Consider the following 17,745-nt stretch of genomic DNA (forward strand, 5'->3'; position numbering starts at 1 on the left):
TTCCATTCCTGGCTGCTCCAAAATTTGTTTTGCTGCTATATTACCTTTCTACCTAATTAGGATAATCTCAAGGAAGTGAGGCATTGGGAGAAATGAAGACTTCAGAAAATATAACTACCTTCAGGAGAAAAAGATTCCCTTGTGAATTCAACTTTTTCTGCCTGGTTTAAATGTCACAGCATTTTATTCTTATTCCCCTCACCCTGGCTCCTAGCTTTCAAATTCTGCAAAGTGTTTGAATGAGCAGCACATGCTGACACACAACAATATTGGGTCAGTTTTGTATCTTTGAGTCATTCACATGAATGTTTTTCTACCATTGCTCTGTATGATCCTTCTAAGGTATCAGATTAAAACAGTGGGCTGGCCCCTTAACACGCCCCAACTACCTGACAGAAAAGACCAGAGAAACTGGCATGTCCCCTTAGAATTTCAGTCTCTTGCCTCTGAGTTTAACAAATGATGAAAATAATTAAAACCCAACTGGTTTGTTTTGTTGGTTTTTTTTGTCATTCAGCATTCTTAGTGCAGATAACCAGACCAGTAATGCAGCTGCTTGGAGTGCTTACAGACTTATCCCTGTATACAATTAACCATATATAATTCATAACCAGATGCTGTCTGGGCCATTGAGGTCCATTTTGCCTGCAGATTGTTGTCTGCATCAATTCAATGTTACCATGAGCCTGGTACCAGCCTCTCAGTGCCCTGAGACAGCCATTTCTGCAAAACTTTACATGCTGGACTGTGCCACTTTTCAAAAATGTGTCCATGACAGAGAGAATTAATACTGCTTTTAAATGTTTTGACAACATAGTAACAGATGTTGTGTAAGATCTTTCTCCAAGCAGCCCCAACCACAAAATTTTTCTTCAGTGTCAGCTGTTTAGTACTAGTGTTACCCACCCTATTTTTCATTTTCTTCAGCTCAGCCATAACAGACTTCTCAATTCCTACTCCAGTTTTATTTGATCTCATCTGAACATTGGGAGAAAGTCAGAAACTTATACAGACATATATACAAAAATTCTCACCATTAGCTTTCATAATGGGACTAATACTTTCCTTCTTCTCGTGGAAATGCATTGATCAATATCCCTCAGCTGAACCTGATGTTTAAGCATGAGTTTACTTCAATATGTTTCCTTTGTTTCTGGTCATGTATTTATCTTAAGGATATTCCAGTTAAAAATGTAATTCCAATATATTTCTACAGATGTTGTTTCATCAGTAAACTCTTTCCACTTTTCTTATAATAATTTGTCTAACCTGCTAATTATCTACATCCAACGTATTGATTCTTCATCAATTCAAATTCTGTTGCCATCATAAAACAAATAACCAAAAAAACCCCACCAAAACCATAATGTAGAGTAGAACAGCATGAGATGTTTGATCCCATTTCCCACTTCCCACATGTATTTAATTATTTTCTCAGATAATATTTTTACTTATGGTCTATATCTATTTCTTATATAACATTCTCCCACTTTTTAATTGTTTGGAGTTTTTTCTGGTGTTTGACTTGAAACACAGACTACAGGTCACCAGTACTTATTACTACAGTCTTCCAAAGAAACATTTCATGCTCTTGAGTACTGGTTTTAACTCAGAAGAGTATTTTCAACTTTTATTTCTTCATCCTTACTAATCTTTGTCTGCACCCTTAAGATCAATAACTCCATCACTATTATTACTGAAAACCTGCAGCAAAGTATTCTGTCTGTTTTGAGGAGTATCTAAATTACTATCTCAGTCTCATCCTCACAGAAAAATCATTCAAGTTTTCTTTTTCTCATTTTCTATTAATGTTTTAAGAACCTGTTGCTGCCCTGTGCAAGACCTAACTCATCTTGACTCCTCCCATTTTCCTCTTTTCCTACACTTAGCAGATTGTTTTGCTGATTTGTGCTTTATTTCATGTATTTTTAGATATGTTTCACTGGTTTGCTTAAACACACTCCAAATGTACATTTATCTATTTTCTCTTTATTTCTCCTCATCCTGAACTGTTCTCTGTTCCTTGACAAATAATATCCATAATTCAGCACTAAAATACAGAATAGTTGTGCTGATGATCATTTTAGGTGTCAGTCAAGTCTAAGCCCTCTTTTCCATGCCTGACAATCAGAACCACTATTGCTTACACTAGAAAGGCAGATTCTCTAGTCATCTACAAAGATCCCTATTTTGTGTAGAGGAAGAGGTTTCCTAAGACTAGCAGATTGTTTTTTTGTATTTCTGCAATGAATGTAGCTCAGTATTTCCTGTGCAGATCTCAAAGATCTCCTCAATGCAGTACTTACCATTCAGGCAGACTTTCTATCTTCCATCTTCTTTGCACATTCAGCTATCTGTCACTCTCTTTTATACTTGAGTTCACCATTTTCTAAAGGCACTCCCGGGATGAAGCAATATAGTCAAGTTTGTATATCTATAAACTTGACTCAGTCTGAGTTCTGGGCTTTTTGTGCATTTTAAAATGTTTCTTAACCTTTTTTCTCCCTTAAGTTGCTTAAGCAGTAAGAAAACTCAAGACTAGGATCTGTCATCGTTTTAATTATCTACATGAAGAATTTTGTGGATGAGTTACACACGGTAAGGACTGTTGGAGGGCTAATTCCATTTTTTTCACTCAGGCTGGTCAGTATAACCTTTACAGATACAACCTTTACCTCTCACAAATTTCTCTTTCAAAGTGGGTATTAATAGGCATTTTAACCGGTAAGAGATAGTCCAGATAATGAAGATATGTAGTTAATTATGATGAAAGTCCAGCCACTGTGCTTAGGGTAATGCAATGGGATTTGGTGGTTACTCTGCCTTAAGGAACATTTTATTTTCCATTTAATTTTTAATATTACTTTCAAATCCCCTTCAAAGTTGTTTCTAATAATCTGAAAACTTTTAACTGCAACTGCATGCTTTACCTCTTGGCATTAAACTACAGATACACATCTCCAAGTGCTAACTCTCTGAACAGGGTTAGAAACTTACACCAGGCTGAGTGTCTTCATTCATCATTGTAAGCTTGTGAATGACAAGCAGTATATCCTTCGTGGTAGCAGCTGAATACAATAATTTCTATTAAGTATAAAACCAATATTCATAATATAACCCCAGTTTTCTGCCAACCTTTGGAACCATCAAATGCAATTCAGAGTTACTCTTGTTGAGAAATACATTTAGGGCAGATAGCTCTATTTTGTATTTTGGTGAAGTCTTTGGTCTCACTGTAACTCTCTGAGACACACGGTTCTACAGATTCACAAGCGTTTCTAAAGCTCAGTCAGAGTGTGTAGGTAATTTGTGCATATTTTTCTTTTTATGTAAGCTCCATCTTAACAACAGGCTCTGTCACACTCCACAAAAAAAAAAAAAAAAAAAAAAAAAACAAATTCGTCAGGGAGAGGTAATTTCTGACTCCAAAATTATCCACAAAAGTCTTTGATTATGTGAGGCAACTGGTCCAGAAACCACTGCCTGGGGGCCAGGAACCACCCTGCTTCAAGGAGCTGTAAGATATAAGGTAGATGGAGTGGGGGTGCTCATGGCAAGGGCATAAGCTTGATGAATCAGGGATAACCCTGCCTTTCTGCAGTCAGACAGCATCCTGAGTCCACCAAGAGTAAAGGCCTTACACATACTTTGTTGTTTGTTAAACAATTTCTCTTCTGTTTGTTTTGTTTGGCAGGTAAAACACTGGCACTGTCCTCACTCCTGCCCCCAGCTAAAGTCTCTGATTCTCTGCGTGCAGCCGTGTATGTGCCTGACTTGTGAAGTTATTAATCAAAGAATCATAGACACACAGAGTAGTTAGGGCTGGGAGGGACCTTGAAGATCATTTAGTTCCAACCCCTGCAATCTGCAGGTTGTTTCTTTATAAGCAGGTGTTTTAAGTGACAGAAGAGTGAATAGGCAGCTCCTGTGAGCTCCATAGAAGGTAGAACATGCCTGGGCATCAGTATGGCCTGGAGCAGTGCCTGAATCTAATCCTGGAAGACATCAACCACTTGGCAGGTTCAATGGCTAAATCCCTGGCTACTGTGATCACTTCAGAGGGCAAAATGATCATACTTTAAAACCTTGTATTAGCTTGTAAGATTACAAAAACACCGCCCTTTTGTCCTGTGAGATCCTGTTTCACTGTATAAATAAAGAAAATTCATTCTCCCCTTCATTATAAACCATGGAGCTGAGCTACGACGTTTAAAAACAAAAAAAAAAAAAAAAAAAAATTCAAAAGGGAAAAAACCCCAGTTCTTCCAGATTTTTCTCCTCTTATACTGAACTGCAGCTTCAGAGGAACAAATAATCAAGTAAGGTATATGGAAACTCCTTGGTTTGTAAGCACGTATGCAAGGAGAAAAGTATTTGGAAAACCAAGAATAAACCAAAGTGCTGTATTTTGCAGGGAAATCTTCTGAGACTCCCAAATCCTCTTGTGCCTATGCTTTGAGGGGTGCATGTACAAGGCTTCTATCTGCCACCCATGTGTCGAAATGTAATAGGAAATAAAATGAAAAAACCTCATGGGTAATCGATATAGAATACGTAGGCGATCTGAAGGGAAAATCAGAACCAGAGATGTGCCAGGGAACAAAAAAAAAAAAAAAAAAAAAGGAAAGAAATAAAAAAGGATGATATTTAAAATGCCAGCCTCCTGTGAGCCCGTCTGCTTCCTATCACTTATTTTGCAGCTCTGGGTTCCCATGGTGGACTGCTGCTGCCATCTACTGCCACCAGCACTGCCAGAGGCTGAGCTCCTCTCCTGCAACCTGGTCACGGGAATCGGGGCCAGGGAGGATGGCAGGCCATGAAAGATTTTGAGTCAATCAAGGAAAAACAGTTTCCAAGGAGAGAAAGCATCACAGACAAGATTAAAAACTCAAGCACAGATTTTTCCATTAATGATATAATGTAAAAAATGCCCGTTTTCTGAAGAGGGAAACCTAAATGGAAATCTTTTGCTTTTAAAAGGGAAGGGAAAGCTACATCTGGATCCACACTTCTGTCATGTAGTGACCTACACCTATAATCAAGGTCCTAAATGTTTTTAGTTTAAGTGACGTGGCTGACAGTCTATGTTCAGCTTCATTAGATGATGAAATGATTTGCACAGCAGGAAAGCTAAGGAAGAACAAGCAGCCTGGGGGTAAGTCCAAGTCTCCTAATTCAGTCACCTCTGTTATTCCTGTTCTAGGAACAGAGGGCTTCAGATGCTGCTAATGGAAAGCTTATATCTGACCCTACCTTAAAATTCAGATCAACAAAGACTCAGAGAACAGACAAGCCCCCAGTTATTGCAGGTGTTTCTAAATGAAATCTGGAAGGAAAGCACACTCCACTGTGTACTGAAAGACTATGGAAAGAACAGGAAAAAAAAAAATTGGCAGGGGACCTACAGCATGTCTGTTACTATCCAGCAAGAGATATGTTGGATTTCATAACCTTTGAATTTCACATAGTCCATTGCAGGTGGCAGCAAAGATCAGACCCAGACCTCCCTGATCTCAGATCATATTTCTTCTCTGTTGGTGTTATAGAGCAGCTTTCATTAGCAATACCAATCTACACAGTGGTTGCAGAGATCTGAGAAGTGAAATAAATTAGCCTTTCCCCTTCTCTGTGCAGCTCTTGTGAGACTGTTCTCACTGTTTAAGTCAATTTAGTTTAGTAGTCTCTAACTTGAATTTATTACATTACCTGAAATGCACAGTGGAATAATTTTAAGTTGATTTAGCTAAGCACAGTGATAAAGTCATGTTTTTAATCCTTATACCATTTATCTTTGATAGCTACACTACACAATGTGGGCCCTGTCTATATGGATTAAAATACAAGCCAGTCTGTATGGCTACCATGCATTTCTGCTACTATGACTTCATAAGAATGCAATATCTATGCATGTCTTTATTATACACAAAGTAGTAAAAGCTAAGTTATATTAGCAGGGGTGCTGTGCCCTAGTAGTGTGATTGAAGCCAGACCACTGTCCACACTGACACAACATTGAAGTATTCTCAGGAATATACTCTCTCTTCCTTAATCTCCTCTAGGAGCTGATCTACCAAAACACACCTGACAAGAATGGCCTTTGTAGACCTGCCTTGCTCTACACTTCAACAGAGAGATTCTTCATAGAGCAGCTCTGTAATGAAATAGGAACTAAAATTCTACAGAAGCCTGCTGGGTAAGAGAGAAGACAAAAAACACACTGGAAAGCCCTGGAGTTTGTGCTGATATTTTTTTTTCAGGACAGAAGTGTTTCCTTCTAAATCAGTTGGCTGAATATTGCATACTTCATATGGAAGCTGATGTGGGTAAGTGGCCTTCCTTAAGACACTGTCAAAGGTTGATCAAAGAGTAACAATTAATTTGACCGAATATCTGAGGCCAAGCATAGTTTTTTGATAGTTTTTTTTCTTTCTTTCTTTCTTTCTTTCTTTCTAGTCTTTGTCTCTTGCTCAGGTTTTCCCTTTTTTTAGATTCTGGATTCAGTGTGTCTCTTCCTCATTTCACAGTGGTCAGAAGCTCCCTCCATCCAAAGTTTCTGGAGGACTAAAGATCATTACAACTCTTTTACTCAGTTTTACAGTGTCTCGGGAAGATGTATGGGAAAACATTGTTTTCCAGCAGTTCATGTTAGCAAGGAGAGTTTTGACCTTTGCCTGACATAAAGCCTAACTCAGTGATAAGCCATCTCTATAGATGCTTGTTCCCTAACAGAGCCCACAGAAGTGAGGAGAGAGGGTTGTCTGGCACTGCAGTCTTCTGGCAATTTATCTCTTCACCACACTACTGAGCCACAGAGACACTGAAGCCAGATCCAATGCCTGCTTTCAGGATGCAGAATAAATCCAGTAAAAGAGTGATACTGTCCCAAAAGCTGTGCGAGGTAAATTGTTAAGATAGGCAAAGTATTATCATCCCCATTTACAGGTAAGAAAGGAACACAACTTGGGCCTCTGCCTTTCCTTAATGACACTTTTACTGTATGATAAAAACTACACATGTGCAATTCCAGGAGACTAATGCAGATGCTCAATAATCAGCTAAAATATTATGTGGCAATGAGCCAATAATCAAAGATTAATAATCTAGCCAATTAAATTTGCCAGTAGAATTAGGCAGCTACTTTAAATTATCCCAATCATAAGGATGAGTATTCACTTTTTATGTGTGCACAATGTGATACAGAGAGCCTTTTGGAGATTTCACTAAATGTTCCATCTCCTTGGAAGTATCTATGTAGTATTCATTTTCTGCACGGTTTGAGTTTTTGGCTTGGCTTGCACCTGAGAGCTGAAGCAAGTCCCCACCACTGCACAGGGACAAAAAAAAAAAGGCAACAAAAAAAAAGCCATAACTTTTTTCCTCCTTTTAGAATCTGGTTCATACAAATGCAGGAAAAACATGTGATTTGTGCTTACATTATGTACATTGTTACCCCATGCACATCCACTAGACCATCACAGCTTTCCTAAAAAATTAAACACATCAAGGGCCAACCAACACTAAACCTAAAGATCAAATCAGCAGAGAGGGGGTCTTGCAGGTGTTTTTGGAACCATGAATCCAGGAAAAATTAGGGGAATCAAAACACCTTGGTTTTTCTCTTCACGCCATGGTGGAAAAAAACATGGACTATAATCAAAGCACTCAGGGCATTAAAGGAATTATATTTTTCAGAAGAGATTTTTTTTCTGCTATTTTATTTACCAGTTTATGTTGTTTCATCACTGCATTTACATAAAACTGGATGCATTTATAAAAGAACGTGTGAAAAAGAAGTTGATTAATGTGGATACCACAGATCTATTTCTGCCTCTCCTTTCATATCCAGTTTTGACTTTTTCAAGCCATTTCTAATATGATTTGGTTTCAAGAACAATGAATTTATCAATTCATAAATTCAATAAAGGTCACACTCTTATGAGTTACTAGTGGTTTGATTTTAAGATGTACTTTCCTGCCATATTCCAACCACCTACAATATTACAATTATGCCTTTCTTTAAAATAGAGGGCTATTCCCAACATATTAATCCTTACTTAATAATATTATTTCTGTTGCTCTTCTACTATATGATGGGCTCTTCACTGTATCTCATGCTACTGCTGTGTTCAGTGAAGCTCCTGCTGTGTTTCACTCCAGATAGGGGTGCAGTTCATTGATAACTACAATGATCCTTTTCCCACATTCTATAAATCATCATTGCTGCCTTTCAGACAGTCAATAAAGACTGCCAAAACTTTGAATGCTGAAAATGAAAGGTGCACTGCATATTTAAACAAATGTCAAAAATAGACATAAAAACTTCCACCCAATAAACTTGGCAGCTTCCTCAAAGCTGCAGATGCCTATCAGCTCTGTGTGATGACTTTACTTCTCTGCAGAAGTGATGGGGCAATTGTGGAAGGATAGAATGTAAGAAAATAAAGGTAGTGCAGAAGGTAACCTCACACCTGAGGAGTTGCAGCTGCACTAATCACCAAAGATTAGGAGCAGGCCTGCCCTTAACAGGCCACAGCTGTGTCCAATAAGAAGACGAGTGCTACAAAAGGGTGGGTTAGCTGGGTGAGGAGAGAGGTGGAGTTTGTTGGCTGTGCTGTGAGGAAGACAAAGAAGGAGTTGGTGCTGTGATGGGATGCCCATGAGAAACCATTGAGAAGGTATGGAACTTTTGCAATAAGATAACAACAGGCAATAACCAATTTTCTTCTCAGCACCTCTCTGAACTTCATTTTGTTCTAGGTTGAATTTATGAAGGTTATGACCCCATGTAGCAGACATTGAGAAGTTGTCTTATTTGATCAGTGCATCAGACAATAAAAATTCTGAGGAGAGAATACTACCTTAACACATTTGTCCAATTTAACTTGCATTTGGTACAATCCTTCTCAAATGGGGCACCCTATGACAGCTCAGGATCAAATCCAGACATCTTTCTCATAAACAAAACAGTCACCATAGTGAAAATAAGGTCTGAGTAACTTTCAATTCCTTCCTTGTACCAGCTATCTCTCAAACTTTCAAAAAGTAGATCATAAGCTTTAGGATTTATGTTGAAACACTCTTTAAATGTAGTATTTAAATGTCTATGCTACACTAACACATATTGATGGGAGAAACTCTAATTTCTATCCAAGTGTTGTGTAACAGCTTTGTAGTTGGATGTAATATTCAGGAAGCTGAGTGGCTGAGGGCTGAAAACCCTAAAACTAGTTTCATCCCAAAAGTTTTCAAAATATTTTTCTTTTCCCAGGAGCATGCTGTCCCTCAGATCTTTCTGCTGGCTATGGGAAAAAAGCCACCCTGTGCATGAAGCACTTTAAGTCAGCTTGTAGCATGATAACTTCTAGCACAGAAAATGCCTGTTGAATATACTATTCATGATCATTAATCTCAGCCTGAGGCTGTGCACTGAAAAATGGGAATAGAGAAATGGAAGATGGTCTGGTAGCACCAAATCCCTGACCTTTTCTCATTTTCTTAGATAAAAGAATTGGTCTGAGTGGTAAAGAGCAATTTAACCTCATTGGCTTGAGCAGTCATCAGGTGGTGGGGATGAGCTCGGTGTTTCAAAGAATATGTAAGACAGACACCTTTCTGAGTACTTTGATCACTATTATTTTAGGGTGGCATCATGCAGTGCTAACTCAACTATTTTCATTTCATTTAAAATTATTTTCCTTCCATGTTACTGTACATAAAATGAATATTTTTGATCTTTTTCCTCTTCCATTATACAGCTTCTAATTAGACAACTGCAACTTTATTTAGGTGTAAAAAAGTCAGCTACACATAAGGAAAACATCAGTATTTTTCTCAAGGAAGTATATGGCTTTACAGCAAGATCTCTACAGGGCACAGAAACCTATCTAAGAGGTACAGAAGAGAAACCTCACATAAATACCTTATTTACAGATTGCAAATAGGATGGATTTCTTAAGGTGCCTGGCAGAGAAACATGAAAATTGTCAAAGCTTTAACCAGCTACTTAAAAGTTCTGGTTTTGCCACTGACTGTCACCAGCTGCCCCAAAGGAACTTGGCACACACAAGACATTTGCCTCAAGCCTAAAGGCTCCTGGTGAAACACTGAAATGCAAAATTGTCCCAGGCTCTGAGAAGGCTTGCAGAGCATGTCAGAACAGGACATGCAGTACTGGGAACTTGTACTCATTTCCCTGCACCTCAGCCTTCATTTCAAACCATGGTTGTTTGATTTAGACTTTGAGGAAAATGTTCAAGGAATGTCCCAGAAAAAAAATAAATTAGTGAAACTGGAGGTACTTCAGAAAACTTCTAATAATTTTATTCCTAAGATGAATATTCTATTCTCATATATTGAGAAGCCATTGCCTTCAATGACAACCTGCCATGGTAATTTTCAGGGTGTAATCATTGGTGTGGAAAAAAATAAAATCTCTGCTTTGAATTTCTCAGTATATTTCCCTATAAACCTTTAGATAAATTTTTGTATAGAAACATTAGGAAAATTGATATTTAGGACCAGCAGAAATATGTGCATCAGAGCACTAAAGAGGAATGCTTTTGCTGCATATGTGTTTTTCCCAAGACACTGTTCAACAGCCCTGTATTCTACACAGGACAGATACAGATCCCTATACCAGCTTTTCACTGGCTCATCCCTTATTTCACACTCGACCAATTTTAATCTCTTTCAATTGCTGCAAATAGTAAGACAGACATTATTTCCAGAAGTTTTATTTAGGTGGGTCTCTTCGTTCTTTCCAGTGAAAAGTAAAGCAATTAAAATTGTGCTGGGGATCTATACTTGTGTGCTCTCGTTTCAGACATGAAAGCCCAGAAGAGCAACCTTTATTTTTTTTCTTTTTACATGGCTGAAAGTTTATTTGGTTTGAGATCAAAGTTATGATTTGTTTTTTGCTAGTGATTCATAGCCAACTGCAGCACCTGCCAATTCAGTTGGCATTTGCTCTTCCTCACCTCATCACCACAATAAGCATTCTGCAAAGGAGCTTGATCTTCAAACTGATCTCTGTGAGGTAGCAAGGATTCAGCTTCTTCTGCTCTAGCTGTGTTTGGGCTACAGCAAAAAGAGAAGCAACAGCTCAATATTAATCAGCACCTATGACTTGAAGAAACTAACAAAAGCTAAATCAGAGAGAAATTTGCTGCTTTATATTCACTTTTATTATTATTATATTTAAACTTCATCTATAGTGTTTTGTTCTTTAATGCTAAAAATTACATGAGGAACCTGCTTTTCTGCAAGTCAAGGGACAGTAAGGTTTATATAAAAAATGAATAGGCAAATTGTAGCTGGTAAAAAAGGCCTGGCAAATAATCAAAACACATTTAAACTAATAATTTATAGCTTTAAAATTTGTAACATAACTGAAGTTTAGTTTCTTAATGCACACATGGATGTGCATGTGCACTGGCATGAGTGTATATAATGTGCACACAGACATGCAGAGACACAAAATTGCAACTAGTTTTCCAAACTGTGAGACAAATGCATGGACAGAATCCCCTCGGTCTCTTAACAAAGAGGATCACTTTTGATCTCATGTAAATTCACTCAAGTCAGGGGAATTACACCGGAGAGAGGTTTGACCCAGAATGTCAACAATTTTGAGAAAGTACGGATTTATTTATTATGCAATTATTCACACAGAGGGACTTGCTTTCCCTTTTAAGAGGATGTGTCACGCAGTTTGATGTGTGCTGCTCCTTTTTCAGAAACTGCTTTCTCAGTTCAGGCTAAGGCAGTGCAAGCAGTGTCAGGGACTTACCTGTTTGATTTGCCTTGTCTTTGCAGTAGGAATATAAAGTTTGCAAGTCAGCCATACTAAGTTACCTTGCATGTCCTAGGACAGTGGAGAAGATGGGATTCCTCCTGCCTAGGTAAATAAAGACTGAGATGAATTTTGATACATCTTCATTGCACCTATTTCCCACTCTTTTGTTAGATTTCATCCCTCCCTTTTCCTTCCCTTGACAATATTTCAGTTTGTTTGGCTACCAGCAGCACATCTTCCCTCTAATGCATGTCTAAAGATCAGTAAAATAGGATCAAGGAGTCCTTTCTGGCACCAAGGTAAATAGTCCAGGCTGACTTGTGTGCCTTTGATTTAGAACTGCCTTCCCTCAAAAGATATTGGCCATACACATGCTCCATAGCACTTCCCCCCAGATTCCCCTTTCAGCTATATATGATTTCTCTATGATTCCACAACTTAATTATAATTGGTTTGTGCACTCCTTCCAGTTAAGAGCCAAAGACCAAACAGACACTTACATAGTGGGGATGGCTGGGTAGAAGAAATGCTTTAGTGTCTTCTTTGGCCCTCATTTATTTAACACCATGCACATACTGATTTTGACTATTTTACATTCCTACAATCTCAAGTAGCTTTCTGGAACAGATTCACTAGATGTTCCTGTACTTTCTTGTGCCCCAGCTGGCACCACAGCTGCCCCTAGCCAGTACTTACTGTAATTCTACAACTGGATTTCCTCTGCTCAAATATAGAATTAATTCTGAGGAAAACCACTATCAGTGCCTCTCTTTCTTCTTTCACACTGAGTTTATTACCTGGTTTATATACCTAAATCCAAGCCTGCCCCACTTAATCCTAGACATTCAACCAAATTTGCAAATCATCCTCAGCTGCCCTTGTGTTTAAAGAAAAGAGGTGAGGAGATTCCTTTAAACAAAGTCATCTCAGAACTGCACTATTTATGGCAGATATTTGTATTTTTCTTCTAATAATATGGATGCCCAAAACAATCTTACTTGAGCATAGTACTCAATGAATAAAACTCAGACAAAAGGCAGCCCCTAGCAGAAATAAACAGACTCCCACCCTGTCTCCCAATGCAGGTAGATATTCAGTGATTTTGGATCTCTCCATCAGCAAATCCTTTCTCCAGGACTGAAATCCAAACCCCATATAAAGTGCCAAATCCAACTCTTCCTACATCTCTTGGCAGGCACAGCCTCGAGATCCCTGTCATCACTCAGCATATTTATCACTCAACTTACACATCAGACACTTAGAGGTAAGCCTTGGTGCCAAAATCTCAAGAAGCTGGTAACAAATATGACTTCAAAGATCAAACACTCAGTGGGACCGAATCCCTCTGTAAGGGCTCTGTGCCTTGGTAGATACCATCTCTTGTTTACTGTCTTTCAAAGAATGGAGTTATTTAACAATGAGCAAAATGCAGGATATATGCAGGCTTACAGACACATCAACAAGAGACTCACTGTCTTGATACCTCATGGGACTGTTATTGTGCCTCTCATGCAGAGTGACTAAGCAAAGTGCATTCTCTTTAGACTATGGTGATTTCCACTCTAAAGAGCAGGTATGAGCATTCCCCACAAATTAAATGATGAAGACAGTAGCTGAAGTCCTGAGGGTAACATTGCTGAGTTCCTTATCAGGACTCAATAAAACAGAGCACAAGATTGTATTAGAATTCCCTAGAGACTATCTTCACCCAAAAAATTATGTTGGTTTGGAGTTTAATCAGTATCTTGGAAATTACATGCAAATTTACAAGCTATTAAATTCATAATTAGTGTGTTATGAAACTATTTCTTCCCCTTGTAAACTGAAAAACAAGTGATGATTTACAAACAGTACAATGAGTGTACCAGCAGATGTAGGGATACTTCTGATTGTGCCTGCCCATGTGCCAAAAAAAGGGCTTTTATCTTTACGTGATAAAAATCTTAAATAGCAGTAACCCCCCATCCTCCAGCTCAGGGACAGTATGGTGCCAATCATGAGATGAGGTTAGAGAGAAATTGCTTACAGAAGCATTGGGATGAACAGATTTATTCTCTAGTAGTGCCTCTGGAATATATATCACAGAAATTATTGGTCTACATCATCAGTTCAAACCTTCCAACACAGTACTTACATAGACCTTACTCTGTGTCTGGGACACAGAGTAACCCGACCACAGCAACACATAGCAACCACCGTGGTCACCAATAAAGCAAAGAAAAGAAAATAAATAAGTTTTTTTTTTAAAAGTTATCATTGCATAGGGACTGGATTGATACAATGATAACCCTTAAATGCACTGTCCATATTGAGTATTTTACCTGTGATTCCTGAGCATTTCTGTGTACCAATCTTCTAAAAGGAGACAAAACTGCCTCCCCCCTCTCCAAAATGGAGATACTCTCAAAGATCAAATTCATTTAAAAAGCAGCACATAATTAAGATTTTTAAAAGTTAGATTTTGTATTATTAAAGCATAATGGGGTCCCCTAGGTTCCAATTAAGAAGCTGATTAAGAAATCTTCGAGCTTAAGAAGCTGCAGGTAGGGAGTTCTGCTCTCAGCTGCCTTGAATTAGCATATTGATGGCACCACAGCCCCAGCTGGAAGGAAAGGCAGAGACCCTGCAGACATTTTGCCAGGCCAGCACAGTGCTTTGTGAGCACCCCTGCCTCAGTCCAAGGAAAAAATTACTTACACAGCCAGGCCTGACCAGCAACAAAAAAGTTATAGCAAGAGAAATGTACTGGGGGAAAGTATTTGCTGGTAGTGGTACTTCAGGGAAAAGGTATTGTGATTGGAGCAACATGAAAAAGAACAAATTCTAACCCAAAACAAAACCTATGAGGTTTCTGGCTTGGATTTGGAAGGACATTACTCCATGACCTTGATCTATAACAGAGCTACAGCTACAGTTTCCACATACAGCAAAGTTCTGGCACAAACCCAGAAATTTGTTTTAGAAAGGCCCTTGAAATCTGGGTTAACTTTCATCCTCTTGAAAATTTAAGACAATTAGACACACTTGTTTCAAACTGAAACCCACAAAAAGTGAATTTAGCAGGATATTTAATTTTTCATTCTGAGCTCTTAAACATTAAGCTGATGCTGGTAGAGTGCTTAAACACAGTTTCATCCTAGAAATCAGTTCCCAGAGCACTCAGGCACTTACTGAACCCTACAAAGCTTTGTGAGCACTGTGAAGCCCACCACTGGGAGCAGGGGGAATTTCCTACCACAGGTGCCCAACCTGCTGCTGTACCTGCCCCTTCCTGATCTAACCAAGGTTCTTCAAGCAGAAGCAAAGGAGAAACCTACAAGGCACTGTAGTAGCACCTATTAAGGAAATTGCTTAAACAAGGTGCTCAGGAGACACAGTACAAAGTTCAGTCTTGGTGAGATAATGGAATGGAAAGCACAAGGAAGGAAGGTCTGAAGTCTGTCAGAAAAGCACAGAACTGATAAACTGGTGAAACTTATCAAAGCTTACACACTGATGACTATTACATGAGAAGAGGATGAAAGTGACTCATGCTTTGGTGGAAATGGGGTTTTTTATGTTAAGAATATCACTTTTGCTTCAGGCAGTTCATTTGGCAGGAGACACTGGATGGTTTGCACATCATCAAGGATTACTCTGGTGGATAAGGTTTAAGCAATTACAAAATTGTGCCAAGATTTCTGATGACTGAGGTGAGAATAATTGGGATTATGGGTTTTTAAGTATCTTGCTTCATTGTTAATAAAAAAAAAAAATAATAGCACTAAAGGACTACCTTGGCATTTTCCTTATCCTGGATAAGGTTGCAGTCTTTAGGCTCTTGAACACAGTGCACTGCAGAAATGTGCCCAAATGCAGAGGGACTCTACCTTGGTTCTGGTTCAAGGACTCCCCATTCTCTGTAGCTTCTCAGGTTACAAAAGCTCACTTTCACCTGTACAGTTTTCTTGCAAACAAGTTTTTTTCAGATTTTGAAATGGCTCTTCTCCCAAAAAGGATGTGTGAAGTAAAGGAATAGAAATGCAAAGCCAAGATAGGCATGGTTAAAGCTCCCCTGGCACCTGTAACTCAGATGTCTCCAGCACATGAAGTACTTTATAATATTGAATTTGCTGGTAAACTTGGGCCTTAACTGCATTGTATGTACAGTACATTCTAGTGGGTTTGACCAGTCAGCTTATAGCTTGTTATATGCTATAGATCAGCTTTACATCTGTTTCCTTTCTGTTAGTCTCTAGACTGTATTCTCATCTCCATCACAACTTCTGTCATTGGTCCTAGACTAGATCCCCCTTTAATTCCTCCCCTGAGGAACTAACCAAAATCCACAGCTAAGGCAGTACTTCTCATCTGCTGCTTCTTTTGAGAAATGTTCTTCCCATTTCCTAGAGTAGGGCATGCCTGTGCTGAGAAATGACATTGTGTCTTTGTGAAACACTTTGCTAAGCTGGTATGACTACTAAATACCACACTGCAAGTGTGGGCTGAAACAAAGCTATTTTCTAGTGAATGCTGCTTATGAATCCTGAGGTTTGTAGATGCCTTTTCAAAACTGTTCAGAGACTACCTAAATGTTCTGCACATGAACACTTCCTTTGGAAATGCCACCTGAAAATGTCAAGTGATGCCAACAGCTTTAATCCAGACTCTGGAGGTTTCTGTGTGTGTGAATTGCCTTTCATGCACAGAAGAGAAATGAGTGCATGAGTTCTTCTTTCGCATCCTGTCATGCAAGAGCACCCAGAGACCTCATGCCTTGTACCTTTGAGCATTGGATTTAAAGAAAAAAAAGGGACATAGTGTTGCCTGCTATGCTGCAGACAGCAGAAGTAACACAAGAGACCCTTCACATAGCACTGAATATTCAGGAAAAGCAATTCTTTGTGAAAATCCCTGGAGTATTGCTCACTTCTATAATTGGATGTATGTTCTGAAGAAGATGTACTGAAACAAAACAGTCATCCTGGTCAGACAAAAGGTTAATCTAACTCAGTATTATAGGGCATCCTGTAAATGCAAAGGAAAAAGTATAAAACCAGGCAAGCACATAAAGATACTTTTCTAAATACTCCCTCATGAGTCAGATATTTGTAGCTTTGAAACTGTGCCTTTAAAATACACAATCCATCCCTCAAGAGGAACTCAGGTCATGAAAGGAGAATAAAAAGAAAGCTAAGAGTGGATGCACAGATTGCCACAGCAACAGCAGTTGAACTCTTGAATCTGTGTACAGGCAGTTTCTGTTTTGAGGCAGGAAGAGAGGACATGCTCTGATGCTAACCTTGTAGAGACTCTCATGGTTAGGTGGGCCAACAGCAGCTCTTGTCTATTTTCTTTAGACTCATGAACTCACCTAAATTCATAAATTTTTTATTTTATAGATCAACCACTAAAGTGAGGCAGGAAATAGTTTTCTCAAATGTGGTACATTCACCTATAGATTATTTTTTTGAATAAAATGCATTCATACCTTAAGTGTAGTTAAGTGTAGACTAAGATTCTGCTGACTTCTTAAAATGTCAACTTCCACTGAAGTTGTTTAAAAAAACAAGAAAGAAATTATTTCAGAAAACTGTATTACAATAATTTTGCATTTATGATGAAAATCAAGTAGTCATCCTAAAAATTTTAGTGAATATATATATATAATTGGGAAATGACAAAACAAAATTATGACTTGACAGTCTTTGCTGTCAGTTCTTTTAAGGTTTATATATTACAAGAATTTAGGTACAGTAGCAGTTTCCTTTGAGCTAATTATTTGGAAAGCCAAGGAATACACACAGTTATGCAGTCAAATAAGGATGTAAAACAATGCCCTTTTATTTCAGTGGTGATGTGCAAGACCCAGAATGGAAAACACATACAGGTTAATCAAGAAGAAGCAGAAGAAGAAATCAGAGAGTTTATTCAATCAGGTCTTTACAGTTGCTTGAAAACAGTTCTGCAAA

Source organism: Agelaius tricolor, unplaced genomic scaffold (genome assembly GCF_023055355.1).
Source record: "Agelaius tricolor isolate 1412-34295 unplaced genomic scaffold, bAgeTri1.0.p SCAF_5, whole genome shotgun sequence".
Lineage (NCBI taxonomy): Eukaryota > Metazoa > Chordata > Aves > Passeriformes > Icteridae > Agelaius > Agelaius tricolor.